General features: G+C 46.7%; 1 protein-coding gene across 8 annotated transcripts in view; it reads left to right on the top strand.

The window, feature by feature from the left end:
- Positions 1-14,846, top strand: part of LOC308333283 (protein sidekick-2-like) — a 454,209-nt gene that overhangs the window by 15,618 nt on the left and 423,745 nt on the right. The gene's annotated exons all lie outside the window — the stretch shown is intronic.

Below are 14,846 nucleotides of genomic sequence, written 5' to 3'. Positions count from 1 at the left end.
CCATGCACAAAGACAATGGAGAGCTGCATTATGGGCACTTTGGATCCATTCCTGCAGAGATCGAGTATCATCGCTGTCGGGGCTACACTCTTATCTCCATAGTCTAGCTTGTTGTGCTTTTTTTTCCCCGTAAATGAACGCCTGCCGACTTGACCATACTATATACAGTGTCACATCATGCACGTATTAAAATGAGCAGATCTACAAGCTCAAAATGTGGCGTGTAGCGGCACGTCTTGAGCCTGTAGTTCTGCTATTTCGACTGTTTTTGAATTTTAATCCTGAAAAGTAACAGTTTTTTGACATAATGACGTTCACACCCGACAGAACGTGTGGTGTGGAACCCTAGGTGTGGTTGCATATTGGGGGGAGGTGGTTCTTGGTCCCAACCAACCCTAGGTGTGGTTGCATATTGGGGGGAGGTGGTTCTTGGTCCCAACCAACCCTAGGTGTTGTTGCATATTGGGGGGAGGTGGTTCCTGGTCCCAACCAACCGTAGGCGTGGTTGCATATTGGGGGGAGGTGGTGAGTGGTGGTGTTAATGGAGGGTGACAGCGTTAGATGGATGTTATGGAGCTCTGACCCACAGGCTTACTGCAGCTTGACCCCAATGCTGGAACTCTAATAGGTACTCTCACTTGCACCTCACACACACACACACACACACACACGCCAGGCATTTACCACTGACTTCTCAGAGCCACAAATACACAGGCACACACAAAAGGAAGGCTCACTCGAGTCGCTCACAGACACACACACACACACACACACACACACACACACACACACGTGCACACACGCACGCACGCAGGAATTTCACAGGCTTCCCAGAGCATGCACCGACACACGGACACACTCACCCACACACACACACACACACACACACACACACACACACACGCACACTCTCTCAACGCTATATAGACACACACCGAGATAAGCCCTCCCTCAGTGCTTGGCGGCAGCCACAGCAGCAACAGGAAGTGGCTCCATCCATCTTGATTTGTCAATAGTTACAATTTTAATTACACCTGAGTGCTGTCAGCCTGGCGGGCCGGGGCGGGGTGGGGGGGAGGGGGAGCGGTATCGACCCCTCTACAAGCTAATTGATTAATTGCGGCGTTGATGGTGAATGGAGTTTTCTATCCCCCCCCGCTCGTTCCCTCCTCTCTGTCCCCCGCTAATCGTTTCTTCATCCCTTCTTCGCCTCTAAGGAGTCCTCAGGTTGGGGGGGGGGGGGGGGGGGGTACCGACTCAGAGTGTAATTATTATTTAGCTTGGTAACCCCTGGATAACCGTTATGGACCCCATGGGGGGTCATACTGTTGATGGCCATGCTAATAGACGTATGACCCCATAGGGCAGAGGTACACAACAATTAAAATAACTCAATATAATACATAATGTCGCAGTCATGGTGGAAACCTTTTATCTTCCTTTTATCATTAACTAGAGCGTTGCCCGTTGGAGCCTCTACAGCGGTGCCCGTTGGGCACTGGCCTACTTGGAACGATGCAAGTTGGAAATGCATGACCAACCCAGATATTATGTCTGTGTCTCTTTTATGTCCATATATAGAGTGCTTTGTCAGGCATGCCCAAATATGGAGTCTATGCAGACGTCAGAATGATGTCAGAACAGGCCAGCTCCATATATGGACCCTGGGCAGGGCCCCGGTCCAGAGCCCGGGCAGAGGCCTTTTAGTGCGGTTCTGGATCTGACCGACTCGACACGGGGCACTGCACCCCCTGTGGTGGGGTGGAACAGGTGCGTCGAATTTGATGTCGGTGGGGCGAACGGTTCTCGAGTTACGTGGATTTCAGACGTACACACGTACACACAGAGACTTGGTGAATTCATAGTTAGGCCTATAGATTATTACTATATTTGCAGTTTCTTATTAACGGATCGTGCAAAACAAATACCCATCTGTTGGTTTACAACAGTGACTACACTATTGACTATTCTGGGCATATAGCGTGTGAGTGTGTGGGTCCCTAAAAAAGTGAATTGGCCCAGGGGCCTCCGTCCCACTCAGTGGAACAACTTAGCTATTTGCGGACCTGTTCATAATACTGTCCAGGACTTCCAAAAGGTGTGTGTGTGTGTGTGTGTGTGTGTGGTGCGTGTGTGTGTGTGTGTGTGTGTGTGTGTGTGTGTGTGTGTGTGTGTGTGTGTGTGTGTGCGTGCGCTGTGTGAAACTTGTGTGAAGGTTGGCCGTGCGCCAAGTCAGCTCCTGCGAGCGTCGGTGGCACTCCTTGGAGTCGCACTGAGTTACGATCCGCTTACGAGAGGAAGGTGCCAAGGAGGGAAGGATCTATGTGAATGAATGCCCCCTTCCCTTCCTAATATTTACATAGCACATGTGCCGCACGCACGCACGCGTCCAGGAATGGAGCGTTAAGCACTCGGGGATCCTCAGTGGGTGGTCTCGGTTTACAGGCGAACACACGGCGGGCAGAGAGTGGGTATTAATGGATGTTTTTACAGATGGACGTGGGGGGTGGGGGCCTTGTGTATACCTGTATAAGCAAACATTCCCAGGGAGAGCTTGTGTGACACATTTTAGCCAGAGAAGGATGGCAGTGACTTTAATTCAATTCAAAGGAGCTTTATTGGCATGAGAGAATGCATTGCCGAAGCAAGTGTCAAAATATAATACAAACTGTTGAAAATGGTGAAAGTATATAGAGTTTGGCCCTTCTTTAAACCAGTGAGAGAATCTCGAGGTCTTCCCCAGGACCCTAACTAGTGAAAAGAGCAGCTCTACAAGCTCACTATACGCATTTCTTCTTTTCTATATGTTCACTACTAACTTTTATTGTTTTATTTTTCCGGTTTGGATCTTTTGAAAAGTGAATTTGAAACAATGTATTTCATGAAAACATCTACTGTCAATCATTTTGAAATAATAATTAAACCACATGAAATAAAAATAAAAAATGTTACTTCTAAAAGGGGGTCTAAAAGCTTTCAATGTGTTGCAGCAACACGTTGTGATCTTGTAGACCTGCTATTTTCAAATATCCTTAAAAAGAAAATGGGGTTCATTTTATTTGCTGTGGACTCCTTGGAACGCCCGTCAAGGACACCTGGTGGGGGGGGGTCCCCGGACCTTAAGAGGCAGCGGTTTAGATACGAAACGTCGAGAGCAGCGAGGTCAGCTGTGGTCGATAGCTGTGTGGCCGGCCGCCCACTTCTGGCGTGCCCCCATATCGAGGAAGTGACACGACGCCACCGGAATAATAAACTCCCCAGGTTGTTATTTTTCGCGAGCCTTGACGAAGGGGAAGGTCACGGCAAAGCATAGGGGAGGGTTGATGATTAATGCCTCTTTTCTCTTTGTTCCACCGAAAGGTCTGCGGAGGAAGTTCTCGCCTCACGTTAAGGTCTGCTGGACGTGGTACAGTGCTGACTCAGGCTTCTATAGAGCACAGTGGGGTTTGGCCCTTCCTCACCGCAAGCTAAGAACTGGGCCGAGAGATCCTCAGGATCTCTCTAGTATGCACATGGGCTTCATGTGAAGTTATTTTGAGTTGAAATAAGTGCTAAATCGCTTTATATTGTGATAGTACTACTCGTTCGTATAGAGTTTTTGGGGTTATCGCTGTCCCTCCGGCACTTGATTAAACAGAAAATGCATTTTTCAGGTTGAGATATACCAATATTATGATGGAGTACTTAACACAGGATACATTAAACGGGTGTAATTTGAAGTGATGCCACAAAGAAGTGGGCAGACAGATGAATGAGTTCTTTCTCCTGGTTGGCCACCCACCTGGAAGTGTATATTTTCTGTTTATTATTTCTGTTTACCAGCATTTTAGCCAGTATAACGGCAGCTTTTCCGATACTAGCTTGGTACTGGGTATATCGGAACAAACCTAGACGCAAACAAACCCTTGGCAGGTGAAGTGAGGTGAGGTTGGAAAAGGAAGAAGTACAAAGCGAGTGGTAGTGTATATAAGTATACGGCAAAGCCCGGCGGTGCAGGTTGATGTGGGAACAATGAAGGAGGCTTGTTCAGAAACACCGCCGCTGTACTGCATGCTGGGAAAGAGAAGGTTTCCTTTAATGGTCATTTATACTTCCCCTCTCTCCCTTACCTCCCTCTCTCTCTTCTCTGTGGATATACACAATAACGCAGTCTCCTTGGCGTGCGGGCGGGCGAGCGTGCATGCATCATGCGTGTCTTTCTTTCTTTCATTCCCTTGTGTGTGTCTCTCTGTTTATCTATTGCATACACACACCAGGAGCTCTCTCGGCCCCTTGCGTATCTGTCACACACACACAACACACACACACACACACACACACACACACACAGCGAGCACTCCCCACTGCATGAAAAATGACATTTATGTGGCAGTGGGCTTATCCATGTAAACACCTAGCGAATGTAAAAGCAAGGGGGGGGGGGGGGTTGTTTCGACCCAAACAAAAAAGAAACTACAAGGAAACTGTAACTCAGCAACTATTTCACATCGCAGCTTTTTTCTTTTTTTTTGTTGACATTGATTGATTTTGTTTTCCGCCCCTTTTTAATTCTGTTTTGTAACCTTTGAGCGATGGGGGCTTGTCTCTCACTGCGGTGTTCTGCACCGCTGTGTTCCAGAAAGCTGCCGCCACCGCAAACCCCTTCTCATTGATCTGGTGTTTGTTTTCCCAAATTGCACTAGGGTTCCAATACCTTATTTATATTATTCATGTATTTATTCATAGTATGACACTAAAGTGTGGAGCTGTGTCGATGTTAGAAGAATCATACCTGTGGTCTGGTGTGTTTAGCACGCTTGACTCATGGTGTACTTGACATTAAGGCTGACTGTTTTCCACAGCATATCAATGGTTTGTTTGATTTTCACCATTGGGTTCCTTTCATTTCAGCTCGGCAGCAACATAGCCGATATAGCTCAACGTGATAATGTTGTGAGCTTGTGCCACGAACGCCCCCAGAATAGGGAAGCTGGCGTGTGGCTTTCTGTGACTTTCATGTCGTCCTCGTGTTTTATTTCTAACCACTTAAGAATCTTGAAATTGTTATCGGCCCACCCATCTGACCACTGAAAAAAAGAAGAAAAAACTTCAGTAGGCTACTTTTACTTTGCTACAATACTTTTGTGAATTTATTAAAGTCAAAATTTTAATACATTTTGAATACTTCAGCCAATGTTTTATATTGAGCCATTGCTATACTTTTACTTTAGTAAACAATATATTCCTCCACCCCTCCAAATCCCTGCCTGCCCACCACTCAAATTACACCTCAACAAACAGCACAGCCATGATGACAAGTGCATTTGAACAGCCACAGATGTTGCTTTGGTCCAGTCCAGTCCGGCCGTCTGCCACAGTGGACAGTGACACAAAAACTGTCCGTCTGTCTGTCTGCCATGTCAGTGCAGCTGCTAGCCGGCGCTGGTGGCGATAAAACTCGCTGCCAAATCACGCAGGGGTTTCTGGAACCTTCCTCTTGTCCGTCACATTTCAAAAGCTTCCTCCCGCAAGAACACAATTGGAATATAAATATGTCAAGTCGAAGGGGTAGGAGCAAAGATGAGAGAGAGCCAGTTATGACAATAAGCTGCTTGTTGGTGTTAGTCCATTTGGCCCTTTCGGAACTTTGTTTGTGCAGTGGTTAGAAGACAACTGAACATACAGTACATAGATTCCCAGGTCACTATAAAAAACATTAACTACATTTAAAACTGTCATAGTCCTTAAAAGCATAATATATTAAAATCCATATGGCGCTATATAAATAATATGCCACATGCGTCCACTATAGTGTACATCAGGTGGAAGGGGAGTCTGTTGTTAAATAGTCCAACGTCATTGTACTTTGGTAGAAGACTAGAAGTGTGCATGTATATTTATTATTTACCTTGTCATGATGTAGTACAATTGGCGAGATACAAGTCAATATTTGTATCGAACGCAAACAAAGCTGATTCTGCCAATCTATGATATGGCAGAAACCTAGTAAGAAGAGTGAAAGAAACATGTAAACTTCATGGTGATCTTTACCATTTGAAGATCCGGATTGGGATCCTTGCTCCCTCCATCCCCTTGTATGCATTTACGGTGGTGATTTAAGCTCTGACATTTTGGTGAAGGATATAGCCTGCTATTTCTCGATTATGACTGTGGCATTAGCACATTTCTCACAGAAAATGATTCTGTGAGCTCTCTTTTCTCCCCCTCTTTCCCCCCCCCCCTCTGCTGAAACCGAGAGATGTCTGCATTGTGATATTGGTACTTGTACTCGAGTACGACAGTATACATCTTCCACCACTGGTAAAGTCCCCCTCCTCGACGTGGCTGTCACGTCCGGCCGAGCAGGCCAGCGCGGCGGGCCTGTGCCGGTGTTGGCCCGGCTTGCATGGCTGAGGTTAGCGCAGGAGAGAGGCGGGTCTGAACAATGGAGACAGCCGGCCAGCCAGCAGGCCGAGTCAGCCAGCAGGCTGTGCATGGGAGTGACTGATAGGAGCACAGAGCTGCTATCTGCCTTTGGAAGGGACTCTCTGCTCTGCAGCCGTGCTTTATGGACTGTATGGGTGACTGACATGTCCACTGTGGAGAGTGACATCATTCAAAGGGGCCACACTGGCCTGGTTCACACAGCTTGGGCCGTTCTAATGTATTCCAGACATGACATATATAGGCCATTTCCCATCTAACCACTTTCAACCTGAAGTCCATATTCTGGCCCTGACATCACCAGTGGTTCTCAACCTGTGGGCCGGCACCCACTGGTCAACCGTGAGGATAGCCCTGTCTGTCTGTCTGTCTGTCTGTCTGTCTGTCTGTCTGTCTGTCTGTCTAATCCATCTCTCATCCTCTTCACTCACAGTATTTTCTTCCCTACTTGTATCTCTACTGTCTGTTTTGCAGCTCTTGTTTTTACTATGCACCCCCCGCTTCCCCCCCCCCCTCTCTCTCTCTCTTATGGTGCAGTGTGTTGTGTCTGTCTTGGAGGGATGTGGAGTGCAGATCAAAGCGAAGCCCTCATACTCTGCCCTCCGATATCATTAGACTATCTCTGATGGCCCCATTACTGCTCGTCTGCTCTGCTGTGTGTGTGTGTGAGTGTGTGTGTGTGTGTGTGTATACACACATGTGTGCATGGCGCACACACGTGCTGTCAGTCAGCCAGCCTCCATATTGCGCAGGGCGTGCAGTACTGTTCATGAGGCGCTCAGCCCTCTGTTTTATGTCACTTTTACTTTACACCAATTCTACACACACACACACACACACACACACACACACACACACACACTAGCGCTGCCTGACATACATGCACACAGCAGTAATTATAAAGATAGCAGTTGACGTGTTATGGTGTTGAGACAGCTGGGATCCTCAGAGCCCCAGAATGCACTGTGCTCACTTAACAGCGAGAGTCTACAAATGCACACTCAGGCTTTTACCACGTTAACTGACGTATAGCCCCTTCTTTGTCTCTTTGACACTAATTAACATGCATCAACCGCGCGGCAGGCAGCTGTACAGTAAATATAGATGTGTTGCTGCCTCTTTACGCAAGTGTTGAGGGCGGCGGTGCCGTATATACTTGACATTTACACTTTGCTTAAAATGCTTACTTTGGTCTTTGTTTGGTGTCATGTACGCCCGTGAGATCATTGAGGGAGACTCATTTACAATGCCAAGATTGCACGGAGAAATAACGTGAGAACATTAAAGAAAGACAATATGTTGACAGCAATGAGTTGCTGTGATTGCTGTGATTCGTTTCTCACCTAAAACATAATCATCATACAATACAATGATTATACTAGGAGGAAGGATGTTATGTTATGTGGCCACACCCACCAGTTAATTAAGTATACATGGTTTCAACCTTAGCAGCACCCACCTGAACGTGAGCCTCGGCCACAGATGTGTGTTGTATGATAATTGGGGAGGGGTTAGGGGTATAATGTCACATAAATGCCATGGTGTATTTTTGATTGGACCTTTTGACTCAAAGGCTTTCAGCTTTCAGGAAGAAACCAAATGTACACAGGAAAGACATATTTGAATATTCTAACCAGACCTGGGGGTCTATTAGAGTAATGTTAACCCCATACAATAAGAAAAAGACAATCACACCACTCCATCTTTAACGATCCGCAGCCCCCCCCTCAGGGGACTGCGTACAGGTGCAGGTGTTGTGATTAAAATAACTTTGTACTCAATACTGTGATGATGCATATAGACTGGCATACTGTGATATAGACTGGCATACTGTGATGATGCATATAGACTGGCATACTGTGATGATGCATATAGACTGGCATAATGTGATGATGCATATAGACTGGCATACTGTGATGATGCATGTAGACTGGCATAATGTGATGATGCATATAGACTGGCATAATGTGATGATGCATATAGACTGGCATACTGTGATGATGCATATAGACTGGCATACTGTGATGATGCATATAGACTGGCATACTGTGATGATGCATATAGACTGGCATGCTGTGATATAGACTGGCATACTGTGATGATGCATATAGACTGGCATACTGTGATGATGCATATAGACTGGCATACTGTGATGATGCATATAGACTGGCATACTGTGATATAGACTGGCATACTGTGATGATGCATATAGACTGGCATACTGTGATATAGACTGGCATACTGTGATGATGCATATAGACTGGCATGCTGCGATGATGCATATAGACTGGCATACTGTGATATAGACTGGCATACTGCGATGATGCATATAGACTGGAATACTGTGATGATGCCAGCATTTCATTTCAGTATTGACAGCTTTTCCCATGAGCCTCCTGGAATCCGTCTCTGAGAAACTCTATAGTCGCGATCTAACGAGCGGTGCATAGACCAAACTCTGCGAGTTCACCGGGGGGGGCCCGGTTGGGCGTGTGTATGTATGTGTGTGTGTGCGTGTGTCTGTGCACGTGTCCGTGCACGTGCACACTCATAAGATGGAGAGATGGAGATATTGAGGGAGACGGCGTGGATAAAGAGAGAGAGAGGGGGGCGGAGGGGAGGTGGATGCTAGAAAATGGAGACCGCCTCAGAGTTAGTAAATCCATAAAGGATGAAAAGGGCCTTGGCATGAGTCTTAAGGGGCTAATAAAATAAAGTTCTCTCAGATTAGTCGGCTAATAGAGCCGTAACACGGCGTTTCGGCTTCAACGCTCGCCGGAACGCTGGAAAAGGAACACGCGTGCCGCACTGCACCGCCCTTGAAGTGGTGTGTGTGTGTGTGTGTGTGTGTGTGTGTGTGTGTGTGTGTGTGTGTGTGTGTGTGTGTGTGTGTGTGTGTGTGTGTGTGTGTGTGTGTGTGTGTGTGTGTGTGTGTGTGTGTGTGTGTGTGTGTGTGTGTGTGTGTGTGTGTGTGTGTGTGTGTGTGTGTGTGTGTGTGTGTGTGTGTGTGTGTGTGTGTGTGTGTGTGTTGGGTTGAAGTAACGAGAGAGAGAATAGCAGAGCACCTGCTGTGTAGTCACCCTCTGGGTTGAGATGTTCGTTCGGGGGCGAGTGAGGATATAGAGCACGAGAGGGAGGGAGGGTGGGGGGGCGGGGCGCTGGGTGGAGAGACGGTTCTCTCCACCCAGCAGATCAATGGCGGCTTGTACATGGACTACATGTGTTTGTGTGTAATCCCCAGGGTCAGGACGACAGCTTTCTCTCTGTAAGGCCTTTTTCTTGTTCTAGTGATCGCACTGTTTTAGGTTAGCGGGTGGGGGGGATTGGCGGGTGGGGGTCATGTATGGGGCCTGGGAACCAGTGGCAATTATACCATTTACAATTCACAATTTAGGCATTTAGCCGACGCCCTTAAACCAGAGCAATTTACAATAAGCAAGAGCAACACAAGGTAATAGAAATAGTCATCTAGGATCATAAGTAAACTAAGATCCGTTTAACGGCAGAATATCTGTACATAAACACTCTAGAATGCTATACAATACATGGCCTAATCGCAATTATTTGAGATGATAATTTCTTTTTAAATAATCTTCATTTTATTCATAACAGCTGCTGTCGGGCAGAAACCTTGTATCTCTATATTTTTGACGTTTTGTGTCTTTTCTTAAATTAACGCCCTGCTTGGTCTTCAACGTGACAGAGCAATGTTCAGCGCTGAAAACACGATTACATCGTTAATCACAATCTATTTGTACAACAACTAAATAATCATCACGTGAAAATGTCATGGTGACAGGCTCTGACAACCAAATAGTATGTCATGTGTTATGGCCTGGAAACCAGATAGTAGTCTGGCCATGCCAGTGAGCACTGCGCTCCATTTGAACCCCAGCGCTCATATTCGTGTGGGGAAGATTCTCCGTATAGCTGTGTCGTCGTGGCTCGTGAGCTTGTAGATCGGCTGTTTTTAGACGGGGTTGGAGAAAGAATGTGGTCTAAGTAACAGTTGTAACTGTGAGTTCTATAAGACCAGAGGGGTTGACGTGATTCATTCACCTCCGTGCAGCAGTCTGAAAGGCAAGGGAATCTGGCAAACCGGACATTTTGTTTCCGACTCAGAGGAGAATGCAATCCATTCCATCCAGAGAGAAACAAAATGCAGCGTACCTGAAAAGTTGTGCACCTGCTGTGTGTACAAATGCTTACTGTGTGCTGTATATGCTGCGTAGGGGAGTAGCGTGGCGGTACACACACTGTAATTAACCTCTCAGAGTTGTATTAATGGTTGGTAAGGTCATAATGCATTGCACACCGTGTGTGACAACCGGCATGCAGCCTATCCATAAGTCAGGTTTCAAACGGCCCTTGCCGGGACCAGAGCAGCCCCACCCCGCTCACCACCACTACCAGGACGGGGGCGTATACTACAGGCGCAGACTGTTCTGGTTGGTCGTGCAGACGAAATAAATGGCCGACTCTCCTCCCCTGTTGAAGAACGTGTGCTACAGTATAGTGGTGATAGATCCTTGAGGGTGTGTGACGCTTTACAAAGAGGGTGACCCAACCCAACCTTCTCCTGTCTCTGCTCAGTGTCTCTAAACTCAATGAGTAAGAAGATGATATTGTACTCTCTCTCTCTATCTATCTCTGAATCTGTCTCTCTCTCTCTCTCTCAATTCAATTTCAATGGAGCTTTATTGGCACGAGATAACATGATAACGTTGCAAAAGTGGAACAAAACAGCCAACGACTCTCTCCCTCTATCTGTTCTCTGTGTGTTGATGGAGCAAATTGTGATAAAGTGGGTGTTATCTAATTAATATATATTTTTTCTCTTTCTCTTCTCGGTGCCGTTTACCTCAACTCTGAACATCTACACAGGTAAGCAAATTCACTTTTCTAGCTTGGTTTTACTTTGATGATCTTTCTTCTCTCTCTGTGTGTGCGTGTGTGTGCGTGTGCGTGCATGTGCGTGTGTGTGTGTGTGTGTGTGTGTGTGTGTGTGCGTGCGCGTGTGTGTGTGTGTGTGTGTGTGTGTGTGTGTGTGTGTGTGTGTGTGCTTGCGTGCGACCGACCAGCTAGGCCTAATGTAACATAACGTATGGTTTTTATTCCTATAGCACATATACGCAGAGGCATTCCAAGGTGCTTTTAAATAAGGCACATAAAGATATGAAGGCAACACAGGACATTCTAAAGACATGAAGGCAACATAGCACATTCTGAAGCATTGAATGAGGACAAAGGAATAGGACAGGCTTAAGGTGTTGAGAGGAATGTGTTTTAATGGAAGGAGAAGTGGAGAACAGTACAGGAGTGCATTTGCATTTGGCGGCAGGACTCGGTTCCTGCAGGAGGCTTGTTCCAAGTTTGTGTCAAAGTTATTGATCATAAATTAATAGTTTCATTTATCCTGGCGGGACCTCAAGTCCTCTCTCACCTGTGTGTGCATGCGTGTGTGTGTGTATTTAGCTTTAATGCAGAGAGAGAGAGAGATAGAGAGATGGTGGGCGGCGGTGAACATCATTCACTGCAGAGAGGGAGAGACATGAGAGAGAGGTGGGGAGACTGGCAGAGAGAGAGAGCAGTTTGTTAGTAGCCTATAGCCCTATACTCTGAGGGCGGACTGACTGAGTGTGTCATCTCCATTCAAACCCCTCGCATGCGCACACATGCACTCGCACACACACACACACACCCCTCTCTCTCATGCCTCATGCTGCTTCTCTATCTCTTCCTCTGTGTGTATGTGTTGTCTTCACGCTAATGATTGTTTTCAAACAACTGCTTCTCTCTTTTTTGACGTGTGGGGAAAATGGAGCTAGTTATCTTCGGAACGGAAGAGAGATTGTGTGTGTGTGTGTGTGTGTGTGTGTGTGTGTGTGTGTGTGTGTGTGTGTGTGTGTGTGTGTGTGTGTGTGTGTGTGTGTGTGTGTGTGTGTGTGTGTGTGTGTGTGTGTGTGTGTGTGTGTGTGTGTGTGTGTGTGTGTGTGTGTGTGTGTGTGTGTGTGGGCAGGTGTCTTCTTTTAGCCTTTCTGAGAGTTGGCAGAAAGGCTAGCAGTCACTCAGTGTATTGTACACACACGCGCACACGCCTGGCTATGTCATTTCATTACAAAATGATCCGCTGTAATCTCCCACCCACACACACACACACACACACACACACACATACTGTATTGTACTTGACACATATGCCTGGAGAAGGTAGATTTATCACAACAACACATGGTCTTAGTCAGCTGAAAACCTTGTACGTCCAAAACCGAGTCCAACGAGAATCTGTGCTCCGATGGATCCAATGTAGCTGTTATTTAGTCACACAGCTGTTGTTAATATACTCTTTATTGAGAGAGACACATTCACTGCATGGGGCCGTGTCTGAAGACTCACCTCTCCAGACTCACCTCTCCATAGGATCCCACTCTAACAGACCTCCGGGGGTACATTTAGTAATAGTACCTGAGATACCCTGTGTGCCCCGAGGTACCACGGGGCATCGAAGGGGCAGCTTGTCAAGCTCCACAAGCTTGTCAATCTGCTGATCTTGGCTGCTGTTGAATTTGAATCTTGAAAAGTAACAGGTTTTGTACTTTTGGATGAGGTATGAGACGTTACAATTGTAACTTCAAGCTGAACGCACATGTGCGCACAAGTCTATATGCACAACAAGACCACAATATGCACGACCATCCATCCACCCACCCTCCCATTCCCGCCACCAACCCACCCATCCCCTCCACTGTCTCGGAGTAAACCCGATTTTAAAAAAGTCGGTTCTATTCCTCACATAAAGTTTATTGAATCACCACTGATGCATAGCAGCACACACAACTCTCTGCAAACTGGATCATCCTCCATAAACCATGACTTCAAATTGTATTCACTCCAGTTAGGAGGATGAGTGAAGGGGGCCCGCACGGTGTCGAGTGGCATCGCCACAAGCGTTATCGCTCATCACGTATAGCTAGCGTGAGGGACTGCCGCCGTTACGCAGCTATAGCTACACAACCACATTAATTACCGCCGGATCGTCGTCACGCTAGGATTTCATTTATCTTTGCGATGATCTGCTTTGATTCATTCATCAGCTCCCCAAATTGTATTGAATTAGGTGTGTGTGTGACTGTGTGTGTGTGTGTGTGTGCGTGTGCGCGTGCGACTGTGCAAGTGTGCGTGTGTCTCCAGCAGATGCACTTTGTGTAGTCTTTCACCACTGTATGCAAAATGACACATCAAATCCCCAGCCTCCCCAAATCTGTGTCAATGGCAACTGTGCTGCATAATAAATTCTCAGCGCTATAGCGCATCATTCCCATGAGACACACACTCTGTCTCTGTGTCTCTGTCTGTCTGTCTCTCTCTCCCTCTCTCTCTCCTTCACTCCCTCTCTCATAGCCAGTTCTTCATCTCTGTGTGTGAGAGAGACTGCAGGGCTTTATAGCATAAAAGGATAAAAGTGGTTCTTGTGACTGCACTTATAAAAGGAACCTTGAGATGGGGCATCTGCATGTATTCAATTCAACAGTCGGTGCATGGCCTTATTTCACCCTGCGTGCCACTGCTTTGGACCACTTGTTTGCTCCACCAAATGGTTGTTCAGGGGTCGGCCGCATGACAATTGTCACACCAAAGAAACTAAGTTGCACACATATGGAGCACTACATCAGTGTACAGCAGTGTCTAACATTTCACATGGCCATAACTCGGGTGACCATTGCTCCGATCAGCGCAATATGGGACTGGATGATCTAGTTATTACAAAATAGCGGAAATAGACATATCTACATACCTACAAGCTTGTCAGCTGCGGGTGTGTTGGGCAGGAGGATAAGACGAAGCCTTCGCGACGTCCTCCCGGTGGGGGCTCCTCACTGGCAGTTGAGCAAGTATAGGATACAACAGCAGTTACAACGCAGGACGTTTGTGGCTTAACGTAAAAAAACAGCAAAAAAAAATAATTAAATTGTCAATCGCAAACATTTCTCTGACAACTAATCGTCAAGTCAAATTCCATGATTCCTGCTGTTGATACGGTTGCCTGATTAATGAGGGCCGCAACCAGGCCTCAGTGTCTTTTTTGAATGCAGGTCGCGTCGCCAGAATTTCATGAGAGAAGAAAAGCGGGCCAGGTCTAGGAAAACACAAGACCGACTAGGTTGCATGAACAGGGCGTGGTCCCCAGCAAAGTTGTAAGGGTGTAGATCGACTATTTTAAATAACTAAATATTAGCAACCCACATATACCAATATTGACAAGCGCACTTTACTGGCTGTACTCACGAGTTCAAAAGCGCTCCCACACGTATGTGTGTTTACATTACTTAAATACACCTCGGATATGAGCCGCGATGATCATTTTGCACCCCCGCACGCCCGTATACCCTACCATTGAGAGAAGGCCGTTTCACCTCAATTAA

Source organism: Protomyctophum bolini (assembly GCF_963924005.1).
Source record: "Protomyctophum bolini genome assembly, chromosome: 18".
Classification (NCBI taxonomy): Eukaryota; Metazoa; Chordata; class Actinopteri; order Myctophiformes; family Myctophidae; genus Protomyctophum; species Protomyctophum bolini.
This window is presented reverse-complemented; position numbering and strand designations above follow the sequence as displayed.